This window comes from Ranitomeya variabilis, chromosome 1 (assembly GCF_051348905.1).
Source record: "Ranitomeya variabilis isolate aRanVar5 chromosome 1, aRanVar5.hap1, whole genome shotgun sequence".
NCBI lineage: Eukaryota > Metazoa > Chordata > Amphibia > Anura > Dendrobatidae > Ranitomeya > Ranitomeya variabilis.
In genome coordinates, this window is record NC_135232.1 from 562,187,942 (window position 1) to 562,199,984 (window position 12,043).

Consider the following 12,043-nt stretch of genomic DNA (forward strand, 5'->3'; position numbering starts at 1 on the left):
GGTATGAAGGACGACCCTGCCCTGACAACCGACTCCATTCCAGTGACTGATCTTGCAGCAACCGCTACCTCTGCTGCAGCAGATGCCCATACTCAAGCTGCGCAGACCTCCATCGCTGTGCATGATTTAACCGTACATGAAAGACGGATTAACGGCGTTTGTCCAGCACTGGGTGTAACCCTGGACCTCACTTTGCCCAGGCCAAGAAGGGTTAAGTGCCAGATGCAGCCCTGGAAGCCGTCCAACTAAACCTCGGAGACCTGAAACTGTACATAGTTAACTGTTTGTTTCCCTGCTTTTTGCTACTTTAAACCCGACCTGGGTTATTCTTAAAGGGATCCCTTTGTTTACCCGGGATCCCTTCTTCTGCTTTTTGTTTTGTTTCCTGTTTATTCATCACTGAAAGAACTGCCGCAATCATGAACAGTGCATGATACAAACTGTTTGTAAATAGTTGCACCTTCTTAAAGGTGCTCCCTACTGGTTTTGCTTAAAGAAGGACTCTTTGTGAAGATACCGCACCGGAGTCTTTGCTGAGTACGGACTGGTAGCTTGAGAAGATATGCTACCTCATGGAGACTTGGTCACCTTTTAAAGCGGACGTTCACCTGTTGCACTTAAAGGGTGATATTGCTTTAAGATAGAAAGTAATAATGTCTTGACAAAAGAAAATGATGAAGATGCTTATATGAAGAAGTTATGTGTATTTAACAAGTTAATTGTGAAAAATGTTTAATAATGTTGAAAGTAACATGAAGCAGACAGTGAACCCGTACGGGGTTAGTTAGTGAGTCCTCTTAGGAGCCATATAGAGATGGCTCATTGGTCCAAAACTGAAAGTAATGTTATGTTCTATACTGTGTATAGTAGTTGAAAAGGCAGTAGGCCCGGGCTGAACGGGGCGGTCCTGTAACAGAAAGGAGAGGCAGAAGGTCTGGTGCCGTTAGGACAGGCGGTCCTGCAGATTTAAAGAAGGAGAATGAAAAGTTAAAATTGCCTTATAATGTGATTATAAGAAGGTCTTTAGTGGATTCAGAGTGTACGTCCTTAAAGGCAAAGTTAAACTATTGTTTGAACCTTTGTACTAAGTAGAATACCCGGTTGGGTAAGAAAAGTTACTTATAGCATGTTGCTATGATATCTAACCATGTTTGTAATGTTCAAGTGTCCTCACCTCCCATAAAGGGAAGCTCTGTTCAAGTATGCTTATTGTTCTTGCACTCAACAAAATTGTATGTCTTTTTGCTAACCTGTATTGTTGTTTTCTTCCCAGTCTAGGAGTACTGGATTTAACCGGGGGGGAGTGCAGCGCCCCAGAGTCCTGGTCGTTGCAGTACTGTGGCTCCGCCACTAAGGGGAGCTATGGTACGTCCGATGGCACTGAAGGAGTTCATCTGACCAGGTATCACAGACACCAATACATTTCACAGCCGGGCCACCAGGGGGAGCTAAGGGTTCTATTCACTAGGCCACTCCCCACCATTGAGGGTAAACTGGGGGTCAGGCAGGAAGTTAGACAGAAAGCTGACTGGGTTGGAACCAGGCAACACCTTGTGGCAGAGGGTGTTGTGGGAGAAGATTCGGTAGGGTCCCTGTCAGGGGTGGGATCCTGACAGAGGCTTGGCAACTTGAGCGAACGTAACGGGACCGTGCCTGCTCAGTATAGCGGCGGTACCCAAGAAGGGACTGGAAGCGAGATAGATTGTGCTGAGTGAGAAACGAGATCAAAGCAACAAGGAGAATACCAGTAGGAGTCGTGCTGTAAGACCGAGGCAACATCCTACTGAGGCGCACAACTGGCGGCCGGAACGCCGAGGGAGTATTACAATATTCAGCTTCAAGCAATACTCCAAACCACGGCAGGACAGTCAGTCTAAGGCGGGCTGTCTCACCTAAATCACCTATGCAGTCTTGGGGGGCAACTTGTGGAGAGGGGCGACTCTAGGGTCCCGGAAGAGCTCCGAGCCTACCCGTCATACGGGTGCCGTTCCAACCGTAACATCAGGGAGGGACGGAGGATTAGCAGAACATCATCTAATCGAGTTGTGAGGGAACTTAAGAAACGGACACAACAGTTGTGGGGACTTTCCGTAAGCACAGCAGGGAAGGACCACAACACATAGCGCTAGCAGGAAGGCGCAGATTTCCACCTGTTAAGAGAACTCTGGAGGTGCCATTGGACCGGCCGGACTTGCGCAGCCTGGTTATCCGGATTCCGGACTGAGGACCCAGAGATCTTCAGTAAAGAGGTAAAGAGACTGCAACTTGGTGTCCTCGTTATTTACTGCACCGCACCACTACAGCATCACCACCACCATCATCTACCCACATCTATTACTGTACGCCCCTCAGCAGGGTTACGGACCGGGTCTAGCCACCGTGACAACCCCAGAGCAGAGACTCGGAGGCCCGGTACCGGGTACCACTCGGCCCTGCGGCAGTGGGGGCGCTACAACTGTTGTTACACGCACCTCAATTTTTGCAACATACAGGTGCACAAAGATATTACATATTCACCATGCAACAAGTGGGCCTGTGCACCTTCAAATGCCAGGGCTGAATTTTAGTCCCAGTCCTGCCCTGGTGGAGAACATCATATTGCGAGAGAGTGTGATTTGGGGGGGGAGGTGGCCATTGTACTACGTGTGTGGACTTGATTTCGTCATCATACTATGTGTTGATGTGTGTGGAGGGCATCATACTGCTTGTGTGTGAGGGGGTGTTCATGGCTATCATACTGCGTACGTTTGTGGAAAGACTCATACTGCGTTCATGTGTGTGTGCGAAAGGGTGAAAGTGGACATCATACTGTGTGCATGTGTGTGTGTGTAGGGCTTAATATTGTGCGCGCATGTGTGTGTCTTTGGGTGATGGCCATTGTACTGCATGTGTTTGCTTCTCTGTGGTGGGCACCATATTGCGTGCATGTGTATGGAGAGTGTTGGTGGCCATTGTTCTGCGTGTGTGTGTTTCTGTGTGGAGGGCATTATGCTGTGTGTGTGTGTATGGAGAGTGGCCATTGCACAGCGTGTGTATCTGTGCAAGGCCGGGGTCACACTAGCGTAGAATACGGACGACTGCTATGCGAGAAAACATCGCATAGCACTCAGACCATTGTTAATCTATGGGGCAGCTCACATCACTGGATTTTTCTCAGGCGTATTCGACGTGCATGTAAAGTCACAGCACGCTGTGATTTTACATGTGTATCGTCCGAGACTCGCCAATGGAAGCCTATGGGTGCGAGAAAAATATGTCACATGGATGTCATAAATACGAAAAAAGTTAATTCAGCTCACCCATTAGAAGTTAAATAACTGTGGTGGTATCATCCGAGCACGGAAATGACATCTCTGCCAGGACGTGGAAAATTTGAGAAAAAAAATGTAGGAATCCAGCTCCAGGATGAAAGATATCAAAAAATACTTTATTCAAACATTGAAAATTGGAACAAGGGCTTACAAATGACCAGCAAAATAGTTGGGGAGCAGCCATGGACGACTGAACGCATTTCGAACAACTGCTGTGTTCTTAGTCTTCAGTACTATGGATGTCATACAGATACATAGGTGCGAGAAAATCGCATCATCACATTGCAAACGCATTGCAAATGGATGACCATAAGGAGAACACTTGTGCGACTCTCGACAGGAAGACTCGGACCGATTTTAAATATGTTAAGTGTGACCCCAACCTTGCTGTGTGGAGAGCATTACGTTGCACGCATGTGTGTATGGAGAGTGTCAGTGTCCATCATACTGCGTGTGTGTATTTGTTTCTATGTGGAGGGCATTATATTGTGTGTATGGAGAGTGTCAGTGTCCATCGTACTGCGTGTGTATTTGTTTCTATGTGGAGTTCATTACGTTGAGTGCGTGGAAGTACAGCACCCCAGGTTACCAGTTGCTGCAGTGATGTTGCTTTTCCTTCGGGGAAGGTAATGTCATGCTCAGAGGCAAAGGCGTTCTCTTCACCAGCTAAGGCACACACATGCAACACATTCTGAATCCAGGCCAGGAGGGGGAGCTCAAGACCCGGATTCAGGGGAGCTTCCCTTTATAAAGATCCTGACCTGGAGGAGGAGCTAGTTAGTCTCCAGGAGGGAGAGATAGAAGAAGGAAGTCTGGAACTGAGTGCAGACAGAGAGGCCTGGCAGCCACGAGCAAGCTACAGTCTCTGGAAAGGAGTTACCTCACTTAGAAAGGCGCAAGTAGGAAAGGCTCATGGACCTCTATTAGGAAAGGAGAGCTGTAATTTGCTTCCAAGCCGGCCGGATCACCATCACTCGTGCCTGGTACCCTGGACTGTGGCCTGTCACCCACGAATAAACCAGGTAAAGACTTATCACTTGTCTCCTCCATTTATTCACCTGCTTTACCATCTACGCCACATACCATAGGACCCCTGGGGACCCCGCTTCGCCTGTGGGAAGTGTAACATCTGGGCTGCCGCAACATCCCCCAGGGGACCCCTCTAATGCAGCATCAGTCCCCTTATTGACCGAACTCTACAGGTGGCGTCACAACAAATTTTGAACATTTAACCCCCTTTAATGTTGATGCCCAGGGCCACGGACCAGGTCGCAGCCACCATGACATCCCCCTTTGCGACCAGACCCGGTACCGAGTATCCCACTGCCCTGTGGGTGCGTCAACTTTTGGGGTCACAAACAGGATTTTGTGCCCTGGCATCGCCGGATACTGTGCGCCATGGATTACAATGGACTCTGTTATACTGTGTGAGATTGAAATATGGCTGCAATTGCTGTACCACGAGGCGGATAACGCAGGAAGCAGATGTATTGCAATGGGTGGAGTTCAAGAACCGGTGCGAAAGCTGCGAAAGCTGGATCCACCCCCTACAGAGACTGTAATGAAAAACAAAGATGTCTGTCACCAGGACGGGTCTGCACCCAGAGGGAGCTGGCGGAAAAGTGCGTGAGACACAGAAAGAGGAAGCACATGGAACAGCACGGCAGCAGGATGGCTGCGTGTAACCTGGTCAAGACCCTGGTAAACAGCGAAGAAGCACTGCCAGAACTGGAAGAAACCATGAAAGATGTCCCCGGTCTGCAGCGGCATGAAACTTCGGACCTGCAACCTACACTGGACCCAGAGCTCCTTGCCACAGAGATGGAGGAGCTGGCCCAGCAACTGATGAAGACCCAGATGACAGTGATGGCCGCCTGGAAAGATTCCCTGGTTCAGAGAATGGAGACAGCCCAGCCGCCACGCCGACACTTACCAGCCGCGTTTTCAACCCTGGCGGAGACTGCACCGTCGACCTCGGAGGAGCCGGAGAACGACACACTGATGGAGGAGACGCCGCCGCTGACAGGAGATCCGGAGCATGCTAGTACAGCCCCGGCAGAGCCAGAAAGCAAGACCCTGCTGGAACGTGAGACTGCACCTCCAACGGAAAACTTGGACCCAACCGGAAAGCGAGATGCCGACAAGCGAGACGCCGAACTCAGAGGTGATCACGCCACAGCACCAGGCCCTGCAGCCTGCAGACCAAGCACAGCGACATCCAGACCCCAGCGGAGGAGACGGAACAGAACACTGGCACTGGTGAGACAGGTATGTTCACTGCCCCGGTAGCTGAAGACACCTTAGTGGCACCACTAGCACCCCAACCAACTTTAGTGCTCAAACAAGTAGCAACTGCCATGACTATGGACTGAGCTAATGACCCCAGTAGCATCGCCCCTAAAGGGATGTAGACCTAAAAAGACAGTTCATTGGAGACACCCTCAGACAGACCTTATGGGATTTTCTATAGAAGCCCAATCTGCAGCTAATAGCGTGACAATTACTGAAACAGAGGACTACTGCAAACAGCAGATTTTAAAACTGGCAACAGAAGGACAACAACGTAGAGCTAAATGGGAGGCTATGGAGCAACAGAAGTTAACAGCTAAAGCTCAATCCCGTTTAATTAAACCTGCCAGTAGATGGCCCACTAGAACTGGAACTGTAGTTTCCTTTAACTTGGACAGAGGTTGGGGATTTATAAGAGAGCAAATTGGCCAAAGATGACTGTTTGTAAACTGCAGGGATGTGGAATCACTCATGTTAAGAGGACACCCTGACCGTGATTTGTACTCTGTGACAGAGTCACTTATACCCGGCCTGACGGAGAAAGGGGATACTACGCCCTTCATGTAAAACTGTGCCATGGACATCCTGATCATACCCATGTAGCCACTGAAAGTGGAACTGAAAAGCAGATTCAGGCTACACAAACTGTGGAACTTGAACATTCTTCTAAGGAGTCACCTGCTGACCCCTGTGTTCATGAACTTCCCCAGTCAGGAAGCTGTGCACACCAGGACCTGCCCTGGAAAAAGCAGAAGTAAAAAGACATTCACATACGTGAAATAACTGTTGTATATATGTTGTTTTGATGCTTTTCTTTTGCAGTACTTATGGACAAAATGTTCTCTAGAAACTGATTTTATAAATAGCTTGGCACCCTCAAGGTACACCTTGGTTCTACGCACTTGCCGGCAGGGGTAGGACCTTGTTTGCCTTGATTACCTTGTTCTTTACAGACTCAAAGCAGAATTGTTTATGTACCTGTTTTGCTTTTCAGGACTGGAGCAAGACTACCTGGCGCAAAAGGGACCAGGAATGGTCAATGCGCCTTGTTCCTTTCTAAGTTTGCACTTTAACCTGTGTGAACTTCTAATAAAAATTTGTTTTATTGTTATGTTATGCAACGTTCAAGAAATCGTACCTCCCATAAAGGGATGCTAAAGTTTAACCTGTTTCACCTGTTGTAATGCATTTCCAAAAGTTGTCTTAACCTGTAATGCTTGTTTTCTTTTCCCAGTCCGGAAGTACTGGTGTTAACAGGGGGGGAGTGCAGCACCCCAGGTTACCAGGTACTGCAGTGATGTTGCTTTTCCTTAGGGGAAGGTAATGTCATGCTCAGAGGCAAAGGAGTTCTCTTCACCAGGTAAGGCACACACATGCAACACATTCTGAATCCAGGCCAGGAGGGGTAGCTCAAGACCCGGATTCAGGGGTGCTTCCCTGTATAGAGATCCTGACCTGGAGGAGGAGCTAGTTAGTCTCCAGGAAGGAGAGATAGAAGAAGGAAGTCTGGAACTGAGTGCAGACAGAGAGGCCTGGCAGACACCAGCGAGCTGCAGCCTCTGGGAAGGAGTTACCTGTTGGGTTGCATGTGCAGCAGCCAGAAGGGAAGGAGCACAGGAGAGAGACAGAGCTCAGAGGTGAATTGTGGCAGGGCACCCTTGGAGCTGAAGCACAATAATCCGGGAACCCAAGGCTTTCGTGGACTCTAAGACACGGAGCAGAACTGGAGGGCATAACACTGCACATCACCTGCCCACATCACGCCTGAGACGCAGCAGCACTGGAGGAGCCCGGGGCATCTGAGAGTCCCTGTAAAAAGGCTCAAGCTGCCAGTCGTGCAGGTACAGGTCCCAGGAGAGGGGGAAATTGGAGGGCATTGTAGGAAGCTTAAAGCAGCAGGGACCTCACTTAGAAAGGCGCAAGTAGGAAAGGCTCATGGACCTCTACTGGGAAAGGAGAACTCCAATTCCGGACCGGCCGGACCACCATCACCCGTGCCTGGTACCCTGGACTGTGGCCTGTCACTCACGAGTAAACCAGCTAAAGACTTATCACTTGTTTCCTCCATTTATTCACCGGACTTACCATCTACGCCACACACCATAGGACCCCTGGGGACCCTGCTTCACCTGTGGGAAGTGTAACATCTGGGCTGCCGCAACATCCCCCAGGGGACCCCTCTAATGCAGCGTTGGTCCCCTTATTGATTGAACTCCACAGGTGGCATCACAACAAACTTTGAACATTTAACCCCCTTTAAAGTTGATGTCCAAGGCCACGGACCGGGATGCAGCCACCGTAACATCCCCCTTTGCGACCGGCCCCGAGTATCCCACTGCCCTGTGGGCGTGTCATATGCATGGAGAGTGTCAGTGGCCATCATACTGCATGTGTGTATTAGTTTCTATGTGGAGGGCATTATATTGTTTATGTGTGTATGGAGAATGCCAGTGTCCGTCGTACTGTGTGTGTATTTGTTTATGTGGAGTTCATTACTGTGAGTGCGTGAATGCATGGAGAGTGTCAGTGGCCATTGTACTGCATGTGTGTATTTGTTTCTATGTGGAGGGCAATTATATTATGTGTATGGAGAGAGTCAGCGGCCATCGTACTGCGTGTGTATTAGTTTCTATGTGGAGGGCATTATATTGTGTATGTATGGAGAGTGTCAGTGACCATCGTACTGCATGAGTGTACTTGTTTCTATGTGGAGGGCATTATATTGTGTGCGTTTGTATGGAGAGTGTCAGTGGCCATCCTACTACTTGTGTGTATCTGTTTCTATGTGGAGGGCATTATATTGTGTGTGTATGAAGAGTGTCAGTGGCCATCGTACTGCGTGTGTATTTGTTTCTATGTGGAGGGCATTATATTGTGTGTGTATGGAGAGTGTCAGTGGCCATCGTACTGCATGTGTATTAGTTTCTATGTGGAGGGCATTATATTGCGTGTGTGTGTATGGAGAGTGTCAGTGGCCATCGTACTGCGTGTGTATTTGTTTTTATGTGGAGGGCATTATATTGTGTGTGTATGGAGAGTGTCAGTGGCCATCGTACTGCATGTTTGTATTTGTTTCTATGTGGAGGGCATTATATTGTGTGTGTGTGTATGGAGAGTGTCAGTGGCCATCGTACTGCATGTGTATTAGTTTCTATGTGGAGGGCATTATATTGTGTGTGTATGAAGAGTGTCAGTGGCCATCGTACTGCGTGTGTATTAGTTTCTATGTGGAGGGCATTATATTGTGTGTGTGTGTATGGAGAGTGTCAGTGGCCATTGTGCTGCATGTGTATTAGTTTCTATGTGGAGGGCATTATATTGTGTGTGTGTATGGAGAGTGTCAGTGGCCATCGTACTGCATGTGTATTAGTTTCTATGTGGAGGGCATTATATTGTGTGTGTATGAAGAGTGTCAGTGGCCATCGTACTGCGTGTGTATTAGTTTCTATGTGGAGGGCATTATATTGTGTGTGTGTGTATGGAGAGTGTCAGTGGCCATTGTGCTGCATGTGTATTAGTTTCTATGTGGAGGGCATTATATTGTGTGTGTGTATGGAGAGTGTCAGTGGCCATCGTACTGCGTGTGTATTTGTTTTTATGTGGAGGGCATTATATTGTGTGTGTATGAAGAGTGTCAGTGGCCATCGTACTGCGTGTGTATTTGTTTATATGTGGAGGGCATTATATTGTGTGTGTATGAAGAGTGTCAGTGGCCATCGTACTGCGTGTGTATTTGTTTTTATGTGGAGGGCATTATATTGTGTGTGTATGGAGAGTGTCAGTGGCCATTGTGCTGCATGTGTATTTGTTTATATGTGGAGGGCATTATAGTGTGTGTGTGTATGAAGAGTGTCAGTGGCCATCGTACTGCGTGTGTATTTGTCTCTATGTGGAGGGCATTATAGTGTGTGTGTGTATGGAGAGTGTCAGTGGCCATTGTGCTGCATGTGTATTAGTTTCTATGTGGAGGGCATTATATTGTGTGTGTATGAAGAGTGTCAGTGGCTATCGTACTGCATGTGGGTATTTGTTTCTATGTGGCCATCCTAAAATGTGCGGGAGAACAATCATACTATGCTTGTGTACACACTGCCCTCTGCACAGTATTAAGTTCTCTGTGGGACACTAATGGGCTTTATGAGGGTTAGGATTGGATTATTTCCCTGCTTGGGGCACATAAAGCAGGTTAAAGAAATTACAGCATAAAGTATACATGGCTGTGGCACACTGCTTACTATGTGACTCTTCTCCCTATCTTTCAAAGTTGTGAAGTGTGCACTGACAAGTGACAACATATTAACTCCTGAATAATGACCCCACTTTAAGACCATAATGACAACATACTGTAGTGCTGTCCATGCTGTGCTCTTACCTCACTGTCCGGCTGACATCTTCGGTCCTGCTACGATAAACGACAATGCCTCTATATTACACAGTGAAGCTGTAGGACTTGTTTTATATAGACCTTTCCCTATGACAATGCTGACGGTCAGTGGAAGCTTCTGGACAGCCCCGTCCATGGACAGCCTAATCTCTGCTGATCTCCAGCTCAGGAGACATTGTTCTGGGGATCTCTCTTTTGTCTGTTGGTATTGTCCTCCTAGCTGCTGAGTCCATGTGTGCACAGGCTGTGGTATAGTGTCATTCACCCACAGTTGAGCCATGGTCTCATGGCTGCAGGGAGAGAAGCACCTGGAGACTGTTAGTATCCCAGGGAATGGGAAAAGAAGAGAGGGCAATAAGGTACTGGAGGTCATGTAGGAAAGGCTGCCTTTGAAACCAAGGACGGGAAGGATGAGGATTGTCCCTTGCCCTATTTAAAGGGAACCTGTCACCCCCAAAATCGATGATGTGGTAAGCTCACCGTCATCAGGGGCTTATCTACAGCATTCTGTAATACTGTAGATAAGCCCCCCGATGTTACCTGAAAGAGGAGAAAAAGAGGTTAGATTATACTCACCCAGGGGCGGTCCCGCTGCGGTCCGGTCGGATTGGTGTCTCAGGTCCGCTCCGGCGCCTCCTATCTTCATTCCATGATGTCCTCTTCTGGTCTTCACGCCACAGCTCCGGCGCAGGTGTACTTTGTCTGCCCTGTTGAGGGCAGAGCAAAGTACTGCAGTGCGCAGGCACCGGGCCTCTCTGACCTTTCCGGCGCCTGCGCACTGCAGTACTTTGCTCTGCCCTCAATAGGGCAGACAAAGTACGTCTGCGCCGAAGCCGCGGCGTGAAGACCAGAAGAGGACATCATGGAATGAAGATGGGAGGCGCTGTACCGGACCTGAGACGCCCATCGGAGCGGGACCGCCCCTGGGTGAGTATAATCTAACTTCTTTTTCTCCTCTTTCAGGTAACCTCGGCGGCTTATCTACAGCATTTCAGAATGCTGTAGAATAGCTCTGATGACGGTGAGGTTGCCTCACCATCGATTTTGGGGGTGACAGGTTCCCTTTAAGGTTTGCCATATGAGATGTAAAGCAACGCTGGATAGGTTTCTCCCTTTCGAGATGCAGTATGGATGACGTGAAGCGCACATCCTACATACTGTCATGTATGATACAAATGCTGCTGTACCAATGACAGATAGACCAGGCCCAAGAAGTGAGCTCCGTCTACAACTGATCGGGCAGTGAGAGCACCTTTAGCCTGATCCAGTATTGGCACCAAAAGTAACATCTTACCTGATCGAGGACAGAGAACCAGGTACCTCCTGAAAGGCTATCCAGCATAACTTGGATCTTTGGTATCGGGTGTCGATCAGATACTGACTTTTGGTTTAGTTCCCGGTTATCACAGCAGAGTCTCAATGTACCATTCTTCTTCATAACACAGACAATAGGAGAGGAATAAGACTACTTCAACTTTTGGACTCAACCTCTGTTGATTAGATCTTGTAAATACTCTTTCACTTCACGGTGTAATGGTTTTGGCACCAACATGTAACTTTTGGTTACTGGGGTCGTGTCTTTCAAATTAATTTTCAACTGCAACGATGTAATACAGCCTATATCAGAGTCATCTTTAGAGAATGCATGACACTCTTCTCTCAGCATCTGTTTTGCTACCGCTAGATCTTCAGCACACAAGTGCTACAAGGGTACTGGGGGATCCCAGGATCCCGAGCTGGGTAGTGCAATTTCCTTCCCTGGGCTACTCCAGTTCCTTGGTGGGGGGACTGAATTCACAGAAGAACATTGGGTGGGTCTCACACTGGCTGGATAAACCACTTTGACGGTTTCAATGTGACCTAACACAGTCTTTGGATCCAGTCTAATTTCGTGTTTCGTGGTATTCATCACCGGCACTGTCACTCAGGCAAACCCACCATTAGGAATTGTAAGCACAGTCTCACCTTGAACTAGGCCTTCTGGAAGTTCAGAGGAGTCTTTTGTCACGAACGGTCTCTTCTGGAGTTTTCTTCCCGGTTCCAACCAGACTCCACACCT

The 12,043-nt window shown here is 48.4% G+C and overlaps 1 protein-coding gene across 1 annotated transcript in view; it reads right to left on the bottom strand.

The window, feature by feature from the left end:
• The window catches only part of LOC143768224 (lens fiber membrane intrinsic protein-like), a 180,663-nt gene extending 170,446 nt beyond the window's left edge, over positions 1-10,217 (bottom strand). Inside the window, exon 1 of the mRNA XM_077256920.1 lies at positions 9,973-10,217. The gene's annotated coding sequence lies outside the window, so the exon portion shown is untranslated. The remainder of the gene's footprint in view (positions 1-9,972) is intronic.
• Between the last annotated feature and the right edge of the window lie 1,826 nt (positions 10,218-12,043).